Source organism: Cervus elaphus, chromosome 18, assembly GCF_910594005.1.
Source record: "Cervus elaphus chromosome 18, mCerEla1.1, whole genome shotgun sequence".
In the NCBI taxonomy this organism is placed as follows: Eukaryota; Metazoa; Chordata; class Mammalia; order Artiodactyla; family Cervidae; genus Cervus; species Cervus elaphus.
The window spans coordinates 125,184,939-125,195,367 of NC_057832.1; the positions used below are offsets into that span (position 1 = coordinate 125,184,939).

General features: G+C 54.6%; 1 long non-coding RNA gene across 1 annotated transcript; it reads right to left on the reverse strand.

Moving 5' to 3' along the window:
* Window positions 1–7,322: 7,322 nt before the first annotated feature.
* Window positions 7,323–9,703, reverse strand: LOC122674174. The gene is made up of 2 exons (XR_006334920.1): window positions 9,596–9,703; window positions 7,323–8,169 (listed from the first exon to the last, which is right to left on the reverse strand). It is a non-coding gene; the product is annotated as an uncharacterized LOC122674174 (long non-coding RNA).
* Window positions 9,704–10,429: the final 726 nt, after the last annotated feature.

Consider the following 10,429-nt stretch of genomic DNA (forward strand, 5'->3'; position numbering starts at 1 on the left):
GTGTCTGGGGTGTGCCTGTCACTGGTGCGGGTGGGAGGGGCCGTGGGCAGATACACACACACACACACACACACACACACACACACACACACACCCTCTGACTGGGTTGTCCTTTGCCTGGGTGTGTCTCTGCCCGCCCCTTCTCGCACCCTCAGGCACACACCCACAGGCATACCCCACACACCCTGGCCCCCCCACACACACACACCAACCCCCCACACACACACATACTCTCTGTGTTGTCCGTGGTGGGTGGGGGAGTGTGTGGCCGGGGCGTGAGCGAGTGGGGCGTGTGTGGCTATGCAGAGACACAGCCAGGCAAAGGACAACACAAGTAAGTGGTGCGTGCGTGAGTGTGTGTGTGTGTGTGTGGCTGTGTCTCTCTGCCCGCCCCGTCTCACTCGCACCACCCTGAGGCACACCCCCACACACCCCACACATACTCTCACACACCCCACCCCCACATACCACACACACACCCACAACACAGGACAGTGCCCCCACACACGCAACACCTGTGCATGCCACAGACACGCCACGCCACACCACACCACACCCACTGTGTGTGTGTGTGTGTGTGTGTGTGTGTGCTCCTGTTCCTCGTTTGCTTTCTCCTTCCCTTCCTCGTCGTCCCTCTGCCCCTCCCCTCCCTCCCTCCACCTTCACAGGACAGGAGTGCCTTTAGATGAGTTAATACACCCTTGACATGATTTCTACAGTCTGACCTGTCCCTCGCTGCAGACGAGCAAACCGACAACAACTGAAAGCAATGGTGTTTGCCACTTGGGGCATACCTTCCACAGGCTCCAGTGATTGACACGCCACCCACTTCCCCGAGCCAATCCTAGGAGCCTTCACCCAAGGCTCTTGCAGACATTCTTCACATCTGTCAGTCCTTCCAAGTCACCCGCCATCATCAGGCGAGGTGTAGAGAACCGATGGAAAAACTGGAGGAATGACTTCTTCCATGGGGTGGGAGGAAATGAGGAAGGAGTAGGATGCTAAAGGTGGGATGCCTGACTTCTTGACGAAGCGAGGATCGATCGGGGTGGGGGTGGGAAGAGGGGCAGGACTGTCAACTTAGGAGGTCCGGTTAACACGTTGCACATATAAATGGTACATCAAGACAATCAAACAAGCACCCCATCAAAGTGCTTACAGGGCAGGTAGTAAAAAAAAAAAAAAAACAAAACAAAACAAAAAAACACAAAAAACAAGCACCCCACTATGCAGCCCAGGAGAGTGTAGACTTATGACTTTGCATTAACCTCTAAGGGGAAAGAATCTGAAAACCTGACGCGACGAACACGACTTTGTAAACCCACTCGATACTTCATTGCTGCCATAAGGGTGGTGTCATTTGCATATCTCAGGGGATTGGTACTTCTCCGGGCAACCTCGATTCCAGCTTGTGCTTCATCCCACCCAGCGTTTCTCATGATGTGTACTCACTCAGCATGTAAGCTGGATAAGCAGGGTGACAACATATACAGCCTTGATGGACTCCTTTCCCTATTTGGAACCACTCTGTTGTGTTCCATGTCTACTTGTGACCTGCAGAAATACCGGGGTTTTGTTTGTTTGTGTTTTGTTTTGTTTTGTTTTTTTAATTCCCTAACCTGAATGAAACAGCAAGAGAGACAGAGAGAAGAGGGAGGGGGAGGGGGAGGGGGACGGGGAGGGGGAGGGGGAGCGGGTGGGCTAAGTAAGTAAATAAATAAATATAAATAAATAAATAAGAAAAGGACCCTACCGTTCACTCTGTTGCTTTCCACACACAAAGCAAAAACAGAGGACCCAAAGGACACAATGTTTACAATGTGAATTTTGAAAGAGGGACATCCCCTTTGGTCACTTCATACACTACCCCTATCAGCAGAATGCAATCGTTTCTGTTTTTCCCTCTACCTGGTCCTTCCAGACTTCAGAAGCTCTCAGCGAGGGTTCTTATCGCCTTGGCGATAGAGTGATTTTTTCCACACGTTCCTTAGGGGCCCGGAGGATGTTTCCGTGAAGCGGGGGATACACACTTCTGGATAGGAGAGTCCTGTGCTACGTGTGGTTTGTTCCTTTCTTTGCGTGTGGCTCTTCACCCGAGAGGGGGACTGGGTCCTGAAGTTTTCCGAGTGGCCTCCGATATCTGGGGGCAACCCTCTCTGGGGGGAAACATGTCCCATGTTCTCTTGCCCTGCTGACGGAGAACTCAAAAGGCCCTGTGCCTGAAGCCCTGCGGATGGAAGCTAGAGGACTTGGTGAACATTTCTGACAGAGCTTCCCCGCTGGCTCACACAGTCTAGAGTCTGCGTGCCATGTCTCTGACTGCCTGCACCCACAGGCGCACCCCACACACCCATGCTGCACACACACACGGCCCCACGTGGCACCCGTACCCAGCACACACACACACACCACACATCCCCACACACGCAACACACCTGTGCACACCACAGACACACCCCACGCGTACCCGCACACACCACACACACACCCTCCCCCCACACACCACACACACCGGCCTCACACCACCCACTCACCCACCCACTCACTCACTCACTCACTCACTCACTCAGTCACTCACTCCCTCCCTCCCTCTGACTGTGTTGTCCTTTCTGTGTGGGGGTGGGCCTGCGGGGGGTGGGGGGGGCGGTGTGTGTGTGTGTGTGGGGGTAGGCGTGGGGTGTGTGGGAAGTTCCTGTCGCTGGTTCGGGCGTGAGGTGCCGTGGGCAGATACACACACACACACACACACACGCACACGCACACACACACACACACACACACTCTGGGTTGTCCTTTGCCTGGCTGTGTCTCTGCCCGCCCCCTCTCAAATTCGCACCACTGACAGGCACACCCCACACACACCACACACACAACACCTGCGCACGCCACACAGACACACCACACCACACACACACACACACACACACGCTGTGTTGTCCTCTGCCTGGCTGTGTCTCTCTGCCCGCCCTCTCTCACACTCGCACCACCCTGAGGCACACACCACACGCATCCCCACACCCCCTGCTCCCCACCCCCCGCCCCCACACACACTCTGTGTTGTCCTTTGCGTGTGTGGTGTGGGGCGCGGGTGTGGGGGGGATTGTGGTGGGGGGGGTGTGGGTGCGGGGAGTGCGGGGTGAGTGTGGGTGCGGGGAGCGCGGGGTGTGTGGGTATGCGTGGGATGTGCCTCCGGGTGTTGCGAGTGTGAGAGCGGGCGGGCAGAGGGACACAGCCAGACACACACCCATGCACACACTCTGTGTTGTTCTTTGCCTGGCTGTGTCTCTCTGCCCGCCCCCTCTCACACTCGCACCACCCGGAGGCACACCCCACACACCCCACGCATATCCACACACACACTACGCCCCCACACACCACACACGACACACTCCCCCCCACACACCACACACGCAACACCTGCGCATGCCACAGACACACCACACCACACCACACCACACACACACACACACTGTGTGTGTGTTCGTGTTCGTGTTCCTCGCTTTCTCCTTCCCTTCCTCATTGTCCCTCTGCCCCTCCCGCCCCTCCCTCCACCTTCACAGGACAGGAGTGCCTTTAAGATGAGCCTGCCTGTTGTTAATACACCCTTGACATGAAGATTTCTACACTCTGACCTGTCACGCCTGTAACCTGGGGGGTGGTCAAACCTCCTTGGTACGCTAGGTATATAGCTTTCTCCGTGGAAGGTGGAAGCCTTCCTTCCGTCCCTCGCTGCAGACGAGCAAACCGACAACAACTGAAAGCAACGGTGTTTGCCACTTGGGGCATACCTTCCACAGTCTCTAGTGATTGACACGCCACCCACTTCCCCGAGCCAATCCTAGGAGCCTTCACCCAAGGCTCTTGCAGACATTCTTCACATCTGTCAGTCCTTCCAAGTCACCCGCCATCATCAGGCGAGGTGTAGAGAACCGATGGAAAAACTGGAGGAATGACTTCTTCCATGGGGTGGGAGGAAATGAGGAAGGAGTAGGATGCTAAAGGTGGGATGCCTGACTTCTTGACGAAGCGAGGATCGATCGGGGGGGGGGGGGGGGGGGGACTGTGAACTCAGGAGGTCCGGTTGAACACGTGCACATATAAATGGTACATCAAGACAATCAACAAGCACCCCATCAAAGTACTTACAGGGCAGGTAGTAAAACAAACAAACAAACAAACAAAACACACACACACACACACACAAAAACAAGCACCCCACTATGCAGCCCAGGAGAGTGTAGACTTATGACTTTACATTAACCTCTAAGGGAAAAGAATCTGAAAACCTGACGCGACGAACACGACTTTGTAAACCCACTCGATACTTCATTGCTGCCATAAGGGTGGTGTCATTTGCATATCTCAGGGGATTGGTACTTCTCCGGGCAACCTCGATTCCAGCTTGTGCTTCATCCCACCCAGCGTTTCTCATGATGTGTACTCACTCAGCATGTAAGCTGGATAAGCAGGGTGACAACATATACAGCCTTGATGGACTCCTTTCCCTATTTGGAACCACTCTGTTGTGTTCCATGTCTACTTCTAACTGTTGCTTCCTGACCTGCAGAAATACCGGGTTGTTGTTGTTGTTGTTGTTTGTTTGTTTGCTTGCTTGCTTGCTTTGTTTTGTTTTGTTCTGTTTTTTAATTCCCTAACCTGAATGAAAAGCGAGAGAGACAGAGAGAAGACGGAGGGATGGGCGGGCGGGCTAAGTAAATAAATAAATAAAAATAAAATAAATAAGAAAAGGACCCTACCGTTCAATCTGTTGCTTTCCACACACAAAGCAAAAACAGAGGACCCAAAGGACACAATGTTTACAATGTGAATTTTGAAAGAGGGACATCCCCTTTGGTCACTTCATACACTACCCCTATCAGCAGAATGCAATCGTTTCTGTTTTTCCCTCTACCTGGTCCTTCCAGACTTCAGAAGCTCTCAGCGAGGGTTCTTATCGCCTTGGCGATAGAGTGATTTTTTTCCACACGTTCCTTAGGGGCCCGGAGGATGTTTCCGTGAAGCGGGGGATACACACTTCTGGATAGGAGAGTCCTGTGCTACGTGTGGTTTGTTCTTTTCTTTGCGTGTGGCTCTTCACCCGAGAGGGGGACTGGGTCCTGAAGTTTTCCGAGTGGCCTCCGATATCTGGGGGCGACCCTCTCTGGGGGGAAACATGTCCCATGTTCTCTTGCCCTGCTGACGGAGAACTCAAAAGGCCCTGTGCCTGAAGCCCTGCGGATGGAAGCTAGAGGACTTGGTGAACATTTCTGACAGAGCTTCCCCGCTGGCTCACACGGTCAAGAATCTGCCTGCGATGCAGGAGACCCGGGTTCCATCCCCGGGCCAGGAAGGTCTCCTGGAGAAGGACATGGCAACCCGCTCCAGTACCCAACTCTGACGTCTAGACATCTCCTTGACTGACTCCCCCTCCACCGACTGGTTTCGAATGAATCCACTCCAGGGATGAACCGGTGTGTTTCCTTGCTTTCCCTACAAGTGCCTCTGAGGAAAAAAATTACCTGATTGCTTGCACCCCAGGCCTGCTTTCCCGAACCTGTCTGTGGACCTCACAGCCTCCTGAGAGGAGATACGATAACTGTTTCACTGAATGGAGGATCTGTGCTCAGAAACTCTTTCCACGACATGGAGGCCCGTACTAACTAACCTATTTGGTCCTTCCCTCGTTCCTTCCTTCTTTCCTTCTGGATTTGTTGTTGTTGTTGTTGTTCCCCCCTTTCTCCCCCCCCCCCCTTTTTTTTTTGGGGGGGGGACTTCTCTCTCAGGTCCATGCACACGCACACGCGCCGTTTCTCACGTACACGCGTACATGCATGCACTCACACACACAGTCACCAGTTCAGCTTTTCATGGGTTTCAGGGAAGTGTCAGAGGAGGGAACTGCTGGGGTCCGGAGCAGGCCGCCCACCCCACCCCACCCCACCCCACCTCACATGAACCTCCATGTCCTGTGGAGTGTTTTGGACTCAAGTGACTTAAGAACCAAGAACCGGCCAGCGCCAGAGGAACGCTCCGCCCCTCCCTCCTTCTCTGTCTCTCTGAAGGCAGGCAGGAATGAAAACCTCCTTCCACGGAGGAAGATGTCAAGTGATGATGGCTGCTTGGACGCACGTCCGTGATCCTCACATGCATGAGTGGGGTTTCCTGGGTTACGAAAAGGAAGAGACTTCTTTGGCCTGACACAAGGCGAAGTTTGTCCCTCAGCCTCCCGCCCCACCCCCCCCCCCAGCCCCCTTCCTCCGCGCGGTGCCCAAGGGGCAGCCTCAAGGTGGGGAAATGGAGAAATGGGGGTGGGGCGGATCACCATTCAATAGAGAGAAGCTCGAGGCAAAGTCAAAGGCTCTGACTTGACTGGAAAGCTTTCTGCATTTGAATGAAGCTATCTGACGAGGCCCTGCAGGGGGAGGGTGGGGGTGGGGCCCACAGACAATAGCCCCTGCCTGCCTGCCTGCCTGCCTGCCGGGCTGAGGAGGCCCTCTGGCGGCGGTGGCGGGGCCATGCCCCCGACTCCTGCAACTCGGTCCCCTCAAGGAAACTTCTGGGGTGACTCCCTTGTCCAGGGAGTCATCAAAGTTGGCCTGTTTCTGAAAAAGGCCCGAGTCACAGCTGTGACAGAGTCCCTGGATCTCTTCTTGACACATGGATTGACCTGCACCCTCCCATCCTGTCAGATCCTTTGGACACTCTCAAAGAGGTCTTTGGCCTGGGCCAGAAAACAAGCCAAGATAAACAAATACGTTTTTGTCTGTTTTTTTTTTTTTTTTTGAACAGGGCGAAAACGATGCAGGGCCGTGGATCAGAGAGAAACTTGCTCCTCTCACACGCGTGAAGGCAGGAAGTTCTCAGCGGGAGAGAACCTGCCTTCACTTTTCACTTCTCAGGGGGACCTGGACCGGTCCCCTCGCCTCGCACGCCCCCAACCCCTAGCCCAGCTCTACACCACCACCACCACCACCACCACCACCACCACCACCACCACCACCCCCCCCCCCCGTCTCGTCTCCCCAACGTCAGCCCCACTCCCACCCCCACCCTCCGGCCACCGAGGGGGCCCCGTGGAGGGGTGGCCATGGCCTTCTCAGCCCCTGTTCTGAGATGTCACTTGGGAAACCGCTCTAGGCCGAGATGCCAGATTGCTGCCCTGCTGCTTCGTGTCCGTCTCCATCAGCCATGCCCAAAAGGCACGTGAAATAATGGACAGCAAATAGTGCACCCAGAAAACACAGAATGATCCTCCTGAACACCGCACAGCCATTTTTCTGGATCCACATAGAGGTCGTTGATATCCCCGCTTGATGCATGAATAGTATTTACACAGACTCGATTTATTTTCGCTTTGATTGGGGGTGCCCTATCCAGAGAGATCACGCGGGTCCGAAAGCAAACCCAGAACAGAGCAGAACAGAACCAAAACCACAGCCAAGTCGAGGGAGTGCTGAACCAGAGGAGCTCACAGAGCCTACGAGGTGTCCCAGATTGTGAAGGAGCGTTTGTGCTCACGTATCTATGTGGAGGTCTGAAGGGTCACTCGCCAGCGATGCAGATGTCATGCGAGTGGCCGGAGATGTTTCTCCATAGGATCTCTTGGGATGTCGCACGCAGGCAGGGTGCCTGGTGCAGGGGCACCCTGGGAGGTCCGATCCCCCGAAAAGTTGGCATGTGGGGCGCAGGCAAGCACACAACGTTTTCTTGCAGGGAGGGCCGAGCGAGGAGAATTCAGGGGTCCATACCTCCAAGCCCCCAGCTGCTGCTGCTGCTGCTGCTTCTTCTGCTTCTTCTTGTTTTTTTGTTTTTGTTTTTTTTTTTTTTTTTCCTGCCCCAAGCTTCTTGAAAGGGTTCCACGTAGCATTCTGAAAGGTCAGGTGATGGAGGGACAGGGTTCGTGGTTGCAAACGTCTGGCTGTAGGAATTCTTTGTCTTTGGTGACTGTTCACCACGTGGGTCAGGTCATGAGGTTCCTATACCCCTTCCACGGGACAGATGTTCACTGGGGGAGTGGGAAGGGTCCACACTCCTGTTCCCACTGCTCCCCTCCGTGAACTGGAGTGCGAATCTAGATGGGCCTCTGACGACACACATCGCCGGGTTACATCACGCCGGTTTGGCCTTCGGTTCTCACAAACTGGCACTCTTGCTGCTTCTCGAAGTGTCCTAGAGAAGAAGACATCGGATTCCACATTAGATCAGCTTCTTTGACTAGCGAAGGCACAACAGCCACAACAAGCGGGATGGATAAACACAGAAGTTGGTTTCCTTCGGACTATGGAGCGTGCATGTGTGTGTGTGTGTGAGAGAGAGAGACAGACAGAGAGAGAGAGAGAGGCAGAGAGAGGCAGAGAGAGAGAGAGAGAGAGAGAGAGAGAGAGAGAGGCAGAGAGAGAGAGAGAGAGAGAGAGAGAGAGATGCCTTTGTGGTTCTAAGGCAAGCACTGAGGAGTTGAGACTTTCTTTAACGAACATATTTTCCTTCATTTCAGTCGTGATGGTCCAATGATTTGGATGACAACATTTCATGTTTCAGGGTAGATGATTTTAGAAGGCTGTGAAGGGACTTCCCTGCCTGGTGGCCCAGTGGTTAAGAATCCACCTGCCGATGAGGCAGGGGACAGGGTGTTTTCGATCGATCCCCGATCAGGGAAGATGCCACTGGGCTCCGGGCAGGTTCGATACAAACCTATAGAACGGACAATGCCAGGCAGGCGTGAAGGCGAGGGCAGACGGGGGACTCTGGACAAGGATGACTGACACTGACGTCTCCGTGTAGGTGGGTTGTGGCCGGCACACTCCTCTGGGGCAGGATGTTCCTAAGACCGTTGCGGGAGGAGCAGGGGACCTAAGGGAACTCTCTGTCCTCTCTGCTCCATTTTGCCCCCGGAACCCTAATCTGCTCAAAGAGAGGATTCAGCCTATGGAAAGACAAACTCACATGTGAGTGAACCTCCTTTCTAGTTCACTTGAATTCTGAAAGCGTGACGGTCAGATTCACTCAACTCTCTGGATGTCTGTTCTTCCTGAGATCCCGGCCTATTCACTGGAAGAACACATGGAGCCGGATGAGATCTCCCTCTGCACGGCGGCTCCAGTGTGCACACATTTCAATGGCTACGGCTTGTGGACATCGCACCGAGAGCCTAACCCCGGTGTTTCAGACGCCTGTTTCTACAATGGCTGAACAGTTCTAACTGCGGGAAGCCCAAAATTTGCCCCTGCCTGTTCGATCTGCAGGGACTCTGCAAAGAAAGAACACACGTGCCCGGTCTCATGACCGATCCCCTTTTTCGGAGCTAGCCTGGCGTGTGATCTGTTTTCCAGGCCATAGGCACGCACTGGCACTGGGGAGTTGTGTTCCCCCTCTCCCCCCCCCCCCCCGGCCTCCTCCTCCTCCTCTCTGCCCCCACCCTTCCCTTCCCTTCCCCCCACATGCACGCTCCCTCACCCCCACCCCCGCCCCGCCTGGGCCCGGCCCGTCCAGGTCTCCCCCACCCGTGGAAAAGGCCAGGAAGAAATGGTCCCAGAACGACGCAGCCGAGAAACAGTGGAAGTCCACTTGGATGCGGTTAGGAAACACCTGAGCATACCTAGGCCGACACTGCCACCGTGTGGGATGAGAGGCCAGTGAGAGGAGAAGCTCAAGAGTTCAGAGGAGGAGGAAGAGGAAGAGGAAGAGGAGCAGGAGGGAGGCAGGCGGCAGTGGGGGGAGGGGAGGGACAGGCTGAAGCTGTCTCAGGGCGATGACGTGGGTGAAAACGTCCCCCTTCAGAAGGGCGCTCCGAAGAGAGAGTTCCGGCGGGACCTTGAGAGCACACAGGGCTTCGTTTTGGAGGCTGACCTTAAAGCTGGGAGTGGGGGTGGGGGAGGGAATCATCCAGACATACGAAAGACACCAGGCCGGGAAGGCAAGACAGATTCTTTACAGAAGTGAATCGGATGCTTTTCTGTCAGTGTGTTCCATAATCAGACTATCATGGAAATCCATCCATCCACCCATCCATCCATCCATCCATCCACCCACCCATCCACCCATCCACCCACCCATCCACCCATCCATCCATCCATCCACCCATCCATCCATCCATCCACCCACCCATCCACCCATCCACCCATCCATCCATCCATCCATCCATCCATCCATCCATCCATCCATCCATCCATCCATCCATCCATCCATCCATCCATCCATCCACCCACCCACCCACCCACCCACCCACCATCGTTTCGCTCCTTTTCTGTTCTCTACATTTTTAATGGCGAGTGAGTGAGAGAGTCTTTCAATGGTTTGGTAGGATTTTTGAATGTCATGTCGTAGGACCATGGTACTTTTCAGCCATGGATGAACGTGACGGCTTCTTTTTTCAGCTTCAGCTTTCAGGGTTATCCTGAACTGCCTCGCCAAGTGAGGCCTGTGTGTCCCT